Source organism: Cydia amplana, chromosome 26 (genome assembly GCF_948474715.1).
Source record: "Cydia amplana chromosome 26, ilCydAmpl1.1, whole genome shotgun sequence".
NCBI lineage: Eukaryota > Metazoa > Arthropoda > Insecta > Lepidoptera > Tortricidae > Cydia > Cydia amplana.
In genome coordinates this window covers 8756543-8769079 of record NC_086094.1, presented here as the reverse complement: position 1 = coordinate 8769079, position 12537 = coordinate 8756543, and the positions used below count along the sequence as shown (strand labels likewise).

At 39.6% G+C, this 12537-nt stretch overlaps 1 long non-coding RNA gene across 1 annotated transcript in view; it reads right to left on the bottom strand.

Annotated features, from left to right (window-relative positions):
• Positions 1 to 12537, bottom strand: part of LOC134660300 (uncharacterized) — a 209307-nt gene that overhangs the window by 67581 nt on the left and 129189 nt on the right. The gene's annotated exons all lie outside the window — the stretch shown is intronic.

Sequence of the window (12537 nt, the reverse complement as noted above, 5' to 3'; positions counted from 1 at the left end):
TGTCCATTTCCAAAATGATCGTTTTGTCTTAAAACTCCGGGAATGTTTACAACTTTTTACAGAGTTTCCGCAGCTTGCACATGAAGTATGAACCGATTGAATTATAATAACACCTTCAATAATGTATGTCAGCAACAGCTTTAAATATCATTTGTATCTATGTTTACAATAAAATTGCATTTATCAAGTGTGTTTTAATTTCATTTAAATGCGAAAACATGTGAACACTTCAGTTTAAATTGCAAATAAGTAATTTTAATAATTATATTTTTTTTGACGCTGGGCTAAACCAACCCCAGAGGGGGCCACATAGGGTGGATCTCGGGGCAGAGAAAGATCAAAACGGAGATGGTGGGACGCCCTTGAAACGCCCTTGAAATGGCGGTAAAGTGGGGAGTTCTTTGCCCAGCAGTGGCTAGCTTATAAGCAGGGGTCGGACAAAAAGTGCCGATGACGTAAAAATGACGTAATGTTGCACACAGGATGATGTTTGAGTTTGTATTTAAACTTCCGTGTGACATGTAGTAACAAAGTAGTATTAATGAAGTAACAAAATAATCGTAAATAAATCCATGGAATTAATAATACAGGTGGTAGGGTGATGTAGTGAATAAAATAAATTTCTTCGTTGGTATATCTTGGTTACAGCAAGAGCAGTATACGTGTTTGTCACGTACCTCCAAAAACGGAAAATTGCCACAATATTCGAGTACAGATGACATTTTAGAGCGTTTTCTTGTACATTAGTAAATATACATTTTAGCTAAATATAATCGTGAAGATACAATAGCTAAACAATAACGAAGTCAATTTATTGTTCATCTGATTGACAATGTGTCAGTCAAAAACGTACTTACTCATTTCAAGTGGCGATATCGTTTAATAAAGAGGTTGATAAATGATAAGTGATAATTGTTTATGAAAATCAAAAATACTGTTTGAAATCATCCTATAAGTGGTTTGACGTCATCCGCACTTTTTGTCCGACCCCTGCTTATAAGTTAGGCTAGTAAGAATATACGGGACATCTGTAATACAAATCGATCTAGTCCCACAGCAAATAATGGTTGTGTAATGAGTAATATTGTCATTAACAACTATATATCTGGCTGGGTTACTGTTCCCAGTGGCGTTCCGCAAGGATCGTTGCTGGGGCCTTTGCTCTTCAATATATTTGTCAATGACATCAGTGATTGTTTCCATTTTTCTTAATTGCTATGTTTTGCTGACGACATGAAGATTTTTGCCAAAGTTAATTTATTAGATGATTCTGCTCTTTTACAAGATGACCTTACGCGTGTCGTTGCATATTGTCAGAACAATAAATTAGACCTAAATGTTTCTAAATGTTTTACATTAACCTTCACGAGACAACAAAGTGCAATTCCAATTACGTATAAGCTTAATGATCATGTGCTCAAAACTGTGTCATATATGAAGGACCTGGGAGTCACCCATGATTCAAAGCTATTATTTGATACTCATATTGATAATATAGTAACTAGTGCTACCAAGATATTGGGATTTATAATGCGTAGTTCCTTACATTTTACCCAAATTAAAACTATTAAAGTTCTTTATTGTACATATGTAAGAAGCAAACTTGAATATGCGTCTCAAATTTGGAACCCCTATTATAATAGGAGGTCTACAATCGAGTCCCGAAACCTCGCCTACAAAGCGCGCGGCGGAACACCCCAGGAGGTTTAGTCCGTGGAAGTCGGCCATACCCACTGGGCTTCTCCCGGGCCAGTGGGATCCATAAGGGATTCCCCCTGGGTCATCAAAAAAAGGTTTGTGTTAATATGGCAATCCTGAAAAGTTACGCGTTTCTGAACCAAACTAACGTAAATGCGGACAAACAATACAGTATGGGCCCGATTCGAATTTTGTAATAGACATCTATTAGATATCTTTTAGACATCGCCAAGATACGATAACGATATGTTTAAGATCTAACCTGTCAAATTTGACATTTTCGCGATTCTCTTGAACGATTTCCACACAATATTACTTAGAGATCTAATTCACATCTAATAGATATCTAACACGATCTATCGTAAAAGTGACATTGGTTGCCCGAATTGCGCTGCAAAAAAAGAGAACTAGTTGAAATCTAAACTATAACGTAAGTATCTAGAATGGATCTAGTACGTGTCGTCTCTTGTGAATATCTTCGAATACGGCAGTCTGACTTAAAACTTTTTGGGAAACAATAGACCCCATATGAAAATAAAACTAATGTGTTTATTACAGCAAATTTATTATTGCAATCTGTAGGTACCTATTGAATTTGTTAGAGGCAATGCCCTCCAACCCCTGGGAGTCCTCCAACCCCTGGGAGCCCTCCAGCTCCTGGAAGTCCTCCAACCCCTGGGAGCCCTTTAACCCCTGGGAGCCCTCCGGCACCTGGGAGTCCTCCAACCCCTGGGAGCCCTCCAGCTCCTGGGAGTCCTCCAACCCCTGGGAGCCCTTTAACCCCTGGGAGCCCTTTAACCCCTGGGAGTCCTCCGGCCCCTGGGAGCCCTCCAGCTCCTGGGAGTCCAACCCCTGGGAGCCCTTTAGCCCCTGGGAGCCCTCCAGCTCCTGGGAGTCCTCCAACCCCTGGGAGCCCTTTAGCCCCTGGGAGCCCTCCAGCTCCTGGGAGTCCTCCAACCCCTGGGAGCCCTCCAACCCCTGGGAGTCCTCCAGCTCCTGGGAGTCCTCCGGCCCCTGGGAGCCCTCCAGCTCCTGGGAGTCCTCCAACCCCTGGGAGCCCTTTAACCCCTGGGAGTCCTCCGGTCCCTGGCAGCCCTCCAGATCCTGGGAGTCCTCCAACCCCTGGGAGCCCTCCGGCCCCTGGGAGTCCTCCGGCCCCTGGGAGCCCTCCAGCTCCTGGGAGTCCTCCAGCCCCTGGCAGCCCTCCAGCTCCTGGGAGCCCTTTAAGCCCAGGGAGCCCTCCAGCTCCTGGGAGTCCTCCAACCCCTGGGAGCCCTTTAACCCCTGGGAGCCCTCCAGCTCCTGGGAGTCCTCCAACCCCTGGGAGTCCTCCAACCCCTGGGAGCCCTCCAGCTCCTGGGAGGCCTCCAGCTCCTGGGAGCCCTTTAACCCCTGGGAGTCCTCCGGCCCCTGGGAGTCCTCCGGCTCCTGGGAGTCCTGAGCCTGAAATAGTATACAGTTAACCAAGGGATGAAAGGCACTCATTTGTGTCGAGGTAGTGTTATTTCTCATCGTGAAAATAAAAAAAAATACTGTTAATTTGCATTAACAGCGCCATCTTTCTGACCTTTTATACACTTTATAGAACCTTAGATAGTTATCGATATGTTACGCATCCAACAAGGGTACGTAATCGAATTTAAACTGTTGTGAGACATAGGTACTAACATTGAATAATTTTACGGTTTAGACTCACTTGTTTTAAGTCACTCGCGCGACATGTTTCGGAGAGCCTAGGTCTCCTTTCTCAAGCACTAAAATTAAAAATAATTAAAAAAAAATCCGTCTTCGGGTAAAATTATTCAAGGGTACGTAGTATCAGAGACAGTCCATAGGTGGCGCTGTAATTAAAAATAATTAATTTAGGATAGCGAATTCGTAATGTACTCATTTCAATTTCCCAATATACGCCATAAGAAGCACACGCTGTTTGTCTCCGACTCCTCTCAAGATCCTCCGACCTCCGCCCATAAATTCGCTACCTATTCTAAAATAATTGCATTTAATTACAGCACCACCTATGGACTGTATAGGGAACTATATAGGGAACTAGAGGTGTATATGTGTACATGTTGTACATCGATAAGCCATCTACGGATTCTAGGGTTCGATCCAAATGAATGTTATTAAATATTTATCATTCAAAATCATAGTTTAAAAGTTAATTCTACCAGCAAACATAAGAAAACAACTTAAAATTGGAATTTGATTACTTTGCCCCACGTGTGAATAAAATGCAATTTTGCTATCAATTTTTGAACAATCAAGACAGCCTTTACCAGTTGGTGTGGTGAAAATACAATTATTTCCATATCAAACCATTCTAACCCTACTAAACCCACCTGATCCATCACCTCCTTGGCCTCCTAGCCCTCTTGGCCCATCGTCACCATCAGCATCAGTGTCACAATCTGCAATGATACATTATTTTTAGGGGTTGTGCACAAATCACGTGAGGTGTTTTCGGCTACTTCTTGACCCCTCCCTCCCCTTTGGCGATATTTGGTGAGGTAAGGCTACATTTATTTTATTTTGATTTTTATTTCTAAACAAGTTATACACCATAACAGTATAAATACCAAACCATTGCTAACTTACACAGAATATTATAAGAAAAAGAAAACAGTATACAATTAATCACAAATTACACAATATTAACATACGATAATGTACCATTTTAAACTGTAGGACGTGCATATGGCTAACAATACTAATACATACATAAAACTAACACTTGCACAGTCTGTGCTATAAAAATCGCTGCCGACATAGCTTGGTCTGACTCTACTGATTTAACAATTGATTATGGTTTTAAACTGGTTTTGATACGATCTTCATTTCGCATGCACCAATCAGCGCGAGCGATCTTCAAGGTCGTATGAAAATAAGGAAAATAACATAATATATCAAGTTGTTAAATCCAAATCGGGCTCCTACTCTCATTTTTGTTTAATAATAATAATAATTTATACAAGTATACGAGTTACGGCCCGATTCGAACTTTAAGATATCAAATATTTGGTCTAGATACGATATGGATTAGATATGTCAATGTCAATGACGTTTTTGTTTGGCTTGATTCTTTTTGAAATGTGAGGAGTGGCCAATTATTATGCAGTGGCCAATAACGGCTATAACTATAGCAGCCATAGATAGATGACTGATGGTTATAAGACCTAATGGCTCCTCTACACGATGGGCCAACGCCGGCCACTCCAAGGGACGCAGCCATGCGGTAGAATGAGATAGCAATATCACTTGCTCCCTCTAACGCATAAATGCGTCCATTGGAGTGGCCGGCGTTGGCCCATCGTGTAGAACTGTAGAGGAGCCATAAAAAGTGTCTGCTTAGCCTCAATCTTCATTGACTTACCATCATTGTCGGTTGGCGCGCTGAGACAGATTTGGAAAGTAGTCTGAGAACAAAAAATACAATTTACAGTACATATGGGGCTACTTTTCCGCACTAGTGCGTAAAATAACACTTTTCGTGCGATGTCGAAACTTTAAAGTGCCATATGTACTGTAAAACGTTGTTCGATACACGTGCGAATAGGTAATTCGCATCTCGTGTCGATTTAAATAAAACACTCCCTTCGGTCGTGTTTTAATTTATCGCCACTCGTTTCGAATTTCCTCTTTTTCGCTCTTGTATCGTAAATAACTATTTTGTTGCAGCACATGATGAATTCGAGCGAGCATCAGAGGTCCTCTCCGTAATCCAATGCCCCACCTCCCTAATAAACGTGGCGTCAGACCCCTAACACCCCGTTGTCTCGAAGGCGAGGGGTACAAAATCCATACTATAATATATCACTACATAGTATAAAACAAAGTCGCTTCCCGTTGTCTGTCTGTCTGTCTGTATGCTTAGATCTTTAAAACTACGCAACGGATTTTGATGCGGTTTTTTTAATAGATAGAGTGATTCAAGAGGAAGGTTTATGTATAATTTGTTAACCCGTGCAAAGCCGGGGCGGGTCGCTAGTATTATTATAAATGCGAAGGTGTTTGTCTGTCTGTCTGTTACCTCTTCACGCTTAAACCGCTGAACCGAATTAGTTGAAATTTGGTATGAAGATTGTTTGAGTCCCGGGGAAGGACATAGGGTAGTTTTTATCCCAAAAATCACCCTTTAAGCGGGTGAAAAGGGGGGTGGAAATTTGTATGGGGAATCAATAACCGCTGAACCGATTTAGATGAAACTTGGTATGCGGATAGTTTGAGCTGTTGGGAAGGATATAGAATAGTTTATCATCCCTTAAGGGTGTAAAAAATGGGGATGAAAAGAAGGATGAATAAAAAACAGATTTGTTTAAAAAGGTACCCAAATTACTTATTCCACGCAGACGAAGTCGCGGGCAAAAGCTAGTAAATAATAATTCTAAATTATATATATAATTACCAGGAGAAGAAAGAAAAGTGGAGCCCTCATGGTGCAGTTTTTGACTAACTGTGTCAATTTTGACTCGTCCTTATATACCTACCTTAGAAGCTGGTTAAATACAGACGCTCATATTTACAAAAAAAAATATTTAGGTAAGTACGCGAAAAAATACCAGTTGTGTAATCATAAGTACAACAGGGATGATGACGCATGTTGAATTTTATAACAAAATGTAGTGAAATAGATAGCAAATGAGCAATTTATCACAATATTGTGGATATTAAAAAAATATATGGAAATAATACAAAACTACAGCACCTAAAAGTTTCAATTTTTTTTTTAACTTTCAAAAACGAAATAAGTAAGGATACCATTCGATTCCTCACATTTTATCCAAAAAAAGATTGTACAGCAATTATATACATAAACGCATTATGACACCGACAAAAATGCAATTTTCTTGTTTTGTTCATACTTCAAGATGCGATCTCAGTGACCTTGATGTCACGTTCACATAGCGATTTGTTAGGGGCGTTTCGCGAGTGAAGTACGACTTTGACTGTCATTCTGACTTTTGTATTGCTTTAATGCAATGGATCCCATATAGACATTTAATCCTAAAAACTAACCTGATAGATACTATAAATGAAAATTTGTCATCTAGCCTGTTCTTACATTATTTTTTAATGTCTGTGCCTTAAACTGTGTTTTGACAAGTATTCAAAGATAATAAAATATGACATTGATGCGTCAAAGCGGTTTGTTTAAAAAGGGCCTACCGGGACACGTAAAATGGAAACTAAGCAATCTGCCTCTATCGCTCGATTATGCAAGAGTGATGGAGAGGTTAGATAACAAAATTTCGACTTTCTCGTTTGCGATAGACCCTTAGATTGTGACGGATTGTGGAAGTGGCGCTCTCTACGCAGAGTTTCGCGTAATATTCCCTAGTGAAAACCTCATTTTTTAAGTCAGTTAAAAATAATTTCGGTTCAAACAATTTGATGATTAAAATACTTATTATTTCCATTTATTAGCTCAGTTGTTGTAATTATAGCTACAATGGCGGATAACGCACTCAGCTGCAGATAAAGGTGACCCCTTATTAAATGTAGAGAATTTAATAAGTCTGAGACAGACTTATTAAATGTAGGTACATATTGAATTGCATCACTCGCGTTTTTTTACCAATGTCTAAGGTTACTTGACATCTTTCTCTCCACACACACACACACACACACACACACACACTTCTGCCTTTACTTCTGTCTTTATTTATTTCATTTCATGTGGCATTTGTATAGTAAGTATGTGATATTTTGTCGTAATAAAAACAAACTTATCGCATATACAGTTATATTTATACAGATTTATACAAACAATTATTGATATTGATTGTATTCAATTATCGAGGGATGACTTGTATTCTGGTGAACATATCTGAAAAAAAAAAGACATTTACAAAATGGCGGAGTTTCAAAAATTATCTTATATTATTTTTAACATAGCTTGGATACCGTGGGCCCGATTCGGATTTTGTAATAGATATCTATTAGACATCGCCAAGATACGATAACGATATGTTTAAGATCTAACCTGTCAAATTTGACATTTCCGCGATTCTGGAGATACTTTTGAACGATTTCCACAAGATATTACTTAGAGATCTAATTCACATCTAATAGATATCTAACACGATCTATCGTAAAAGTGACATTGGTTGCCCGAATTGCGCTGCAAAAGAGAACTAGTTGAAATCTAAACTATAACGTATCTAGAGTGGATCTAGTACGTGTCGTCTCTTGTGAATATCTTGAAGTTCGAATACGGCAGCGTGACAGCTGAGCTGCGTTTTAAGGATGACTCACGCTAGAACGGGCCAGGGCCGGGCCGGAGCTTAAGACGCTTTGTTTTCTATGGGAAGCACCATTCTATTGGCAATCGGAGCTAATATTAAATGGCTTTTCTTTTCTTCATGAATAGTAAGAATATTGCTCAACTAATACTTAGTTCCATAAATCGCTAAAAATTCAAATAAATCATATAAATACAAAAAAATATATACAAATACTAAAGTTGTTCGCAGAAATCGCGAAGCGTCTGGTTGACGTAACTGGTGACCGAAGAGCTGGCGGCTACCTCGCACAACGTATCAGCATTGCGATACAGCGAGGAAATGTCGCCAGCATCCTTGGTACAATGCCTCAAGGGCCTATTTTAGATTTAAGCTAGTTTTTAATTTCTTTTAGTAATACACTGTAACGTATATCTTGTTTGTAAATAAATGATTTATCATTCAATAAGTACTAAAAATGGAAAGAAAACCTCTTCAATATACATATTTACTTTTCAAATGGAATGAGTTGCTTCCTGAGGTATTTTGTGCCTTATTGATATTTATTGAGATACAATTTGTTAGAATTATATTAGATAACTAGCTTTGCCCGACTTCGTCTGCGTGGATTCAGGAATTTGGGCAGCTTATTTTTGATCCAATCTGCTTTTTATCGATTCCCCGTACAAACTTACACCCCCTTTTCACCCCCTTAAAGGATGACTTCTGAGATAAATACTACCCTATGTCCTTCCCCGGGACTCAAACTATAACTACCTATACCAAATTTCAACTAAATCGGTTCAGCGGTTTAAGCATGAAGAGGTAACACAGACAGATAGACACACTTTTGCATTTATAATATTAGTATGGATATGTATTGATAGCTAAATTAATCGTTACCCAAACAGAACCACTTGTATTATTTCTGTTTTATTTAAATTAGGGTTTATCACGAATTTTGATAATTATATTAGTAGTTTAAAAAAAAGCGCTGGTGGCCTAGCGGTAAGAGCGTGCGACTTGCAATCCGGAGGTCGCGGGTTCGAACCCCGGCTCGTACCAATGAGTTTTTCGGAATTTATGTACGAAATATCATTTGATATTTACCAGTCGCTTTTCGGTGAAGGAAAACATCGTGAGGAAACCGGACTAATCCCAATACGGGCCTAGTTTACCCTCTGGGTTGGAAGGTCAGATGGCAGTCGCTTTCGTAAAACTAGTGCCCACGCCAATTACTGGGATTAGTTGCCAAGCGGACCCCAGGCTCCCATGAGCCGTGGCAAAAATGCCGGGACAACGCGAGGAAGATGATGATGATATTAGTAGTTTAAATAAAAGATTGTAATGAACGGACGGTACTTACATAATATCAGCAGTCACTACCGCCATGGCCATGACCAAGTTCTAAAAAAATATAATTATTATTGTTACAGGGGCCTATTGCATAATAAAATACAAGTTATACTCGTACTATAAGCGCCACTTGCACTTGTACAGGTACCTAACCATTGTTACTCCAGGTTTAACCGGTTAACCCCGGGTTGGTGGGATGGTGCATGTGACCCTTAGTAATTTTGTATATAAAAAGTATAGCTTACAAGTAATTTTTAGCCGAGCGAAGTTAAACTGCCCCTCCACTGTACCTGCTGCCTGAGTAGAGTGGGGCAAAGCTATATAGCTTGAAATTTGAAATTTTAGTGGTTGTTTTCCCGCAACGAAATGATTCTGCTATCGATATACAGTCGATGTGTAATCTTTTTTTTAAATAATGTTAAGAAATGCCAGATTTATAAATGTGTCGAACGAAACTCGAAAGTGACCTAATACCAGTAGTAGCACTGCAGTAGTACCTACCTGATTCTTTTGAGTGAATGAAACAAAATAACCTAAAAAGTAGTTCCATTTATTTTTCCTTCACACATTTTACGTGCAGTTAGTTTGCAGATCCTTAAAAGTAAACATAATAAGTTAAGATCAAGCTTTTAATGATCAAAAACTTAAACACTTAAACTTCCCGATACCGCAATAATTGTTCGAACTGCAATCCGCCACGTTCAATACACAATCTGGCACGTTTAATTTGATTTTGTTTCAATGATATTAGTGTGTCTCTGTCACGTCTAATAACATCGAAAGCGTCGGTTATTGCCACTGTTAACGCTTCTCGATTTTCGTATTCCCGCTGGTACACTAGGCGCTTTAGCTCAGACCACAAATAAAAGTCCAACGGAGTAAGGTCCGGGCTTCTCGCTGGCCAAGGCACGGGCCCAGCACGCCCAATCCAGCGCCGGGGAAACACGGCATCAAGGTGGGCCCGCACGGCGCGCTGATAGTGAGCCGGGCACCCGTCATGCTGGTAGTAAAGATCTGCTAACACTGCTAGCGGAACGTCGTCTAATAAGTCCGGGATAACGTTCTGTAACATCTCCAAATAACTTCCCCCGGTCAAGTTTCCAACTATGAAATGAGGGCCAATAACGTAGCCATTGACTATCCCAGCCCACACATTTACACTAAACCGCACTTGATGAGCACACTCGCGGATTACATGTGGGTTATTAAAAGCCCAAAAATGTTCGTTGTGCTGATTAAAAAGTCCCACTCGCGTAAATGTTGCTTCGTCCGTCCACAAAATGTTAGCATTCCTGTTATCGAGCAACCACCGACTGAAAGCTACCCTAGCTGGCCCATCGTTTTCGTGTAGGGCTTGCACTTTCCGAAAATGATAAGGATGTAGTCCCTCTCGGTTTAGCACTTTCCACACGTAGTATTGGTTTACACCGAAAAAAGCCGCAGCCATACGTGTACTACGACGAGGATCTTGTTCGAAGTACTCGATGATCTCTTCGTCGAGTTCTGCATTGTAAACAGCCGGCCGACCTCTGCCCTGTGCATGTGCTGGCGTTTGAAACTGCCCGTGGTTAAGCAGCCGCTGTGTTGCGGCGACAATTGTTCGTCCGTGTGGAACTTGGGGGTTTAAAATCCCCCGAAGACGCAGCGACTGTAAATGGTCCGGTTCCGCGTAAAGTCGCCGAGCGGCGTGGGAGTCGTAGTTAGCCCTAGCGTACAGCTGCACCATCGCGACGTACTCTAAATTAGAATATTCGTAATGTCGATCCATTTTACTAGAAATAGTCACAGACTTGTCATTCTCGCGCTCGCGCTTGACAGACAGCTGAAGTGTGCGAAAGGGAAGCCATCACGTATATGAACATCGCATGAGTGCAAAAGAGTCAGACTATAAATGAGAAAACGTGACCATTTTTGAGTTTGACGACGGCCGCGGACGGCCAAGAGCGTATCACCGTAATTTTCAATTTGAAAAATATACACAAATTCGGAAGAAAACTATTTTATAAAGTAATACAATGAAGATAGTGTCTTGTAGTGTACCGGATTTCAGTGTCACGGGGCCAAATAAACCTAGCAAATACTCATTTCAGAGGAATAATGATATTCCGAGCGAAATTTTCTTAACGATATTTTGTCAAATTAACAGCATAAAAAGTGTAAGAAGCCGGTTTATACAGTTGATTATAAGTTGTTCTTCCTTTGTGTGCTAATATTTTATCATATTACTCAATAATTTAAAATATTTTGTGTAAAAACATAAACTGTTACTTTACGCTAGGGCTTGACAAAATGTTCAGATGACAGTATCGATAACTTGTCGGTATATTAATAGCTATGTAATCATTTTCTCACAAGACATAATTAAGATATTAACCTTGATAACCGACTTCAAATAATAACGATTGTTATACCCTTTTTGAAGGTGCAGATGTTTAGCAGTAAATTTAAACTTCACTTTCCAACACAGTAAGAGTTAGACTAAGATAAGGCTGTAACGATTTTGATAGCACCCGGAGTGCAGCCCTAGTAGCACGGTCGCATTTTTATCGTTTATCACCATGCCTGTCACGTTCTAACAAGTATGTAAGTACGAAAGTGACGGGCATAGTGATAGTGGATAAAAATGGAACCGTGCTGAGCCCGCAGGTGTTATTTTATACATCATAATGTCGTAGAATTTTAACGTTTAAAATAACACATTTGAAAAAGTAGTCGATAAAGCAATCAAACACCGACAGATTAATATGTTGTAACATGACATCACTATTTTTGATCTCACATAGACAATTTACGCACACACTTGCATTTCATTTTTGGTCGCACTTTTGAAGATTGACAGTTGTTCTTGTCTATTCTAATTCTATGGAAATAGTAGTGATGACATTGACAGGATCTGTTATCACATTAGTTTAATAAGCGAAGAGGATGTAATTATTCGATTTACCAAAGTTGACACAACGTAATGGCAAGATCAAACTAATAAAAAGGTTTTATTTCAACTGTTAATCGTGAAGGAACAGTCTAAGTAAATTTTAATTTTGTTGTCAAACAGACAGGGCTTGTTAACGTTACCAATTCACATTATAAAGTAACGTTACTTAACGTTAAAATCATAAAAATACCTTATTACCGGTAGTAAATGGTAACGATACTTGATAACTTAACATTATTATAACGTTAGCTAGTTAACGTTAATTTTACCGGTAATTTTACTTTTTATTGCAGGGCTTGTTAACGTTACCCAATTCACATTATAAACTAA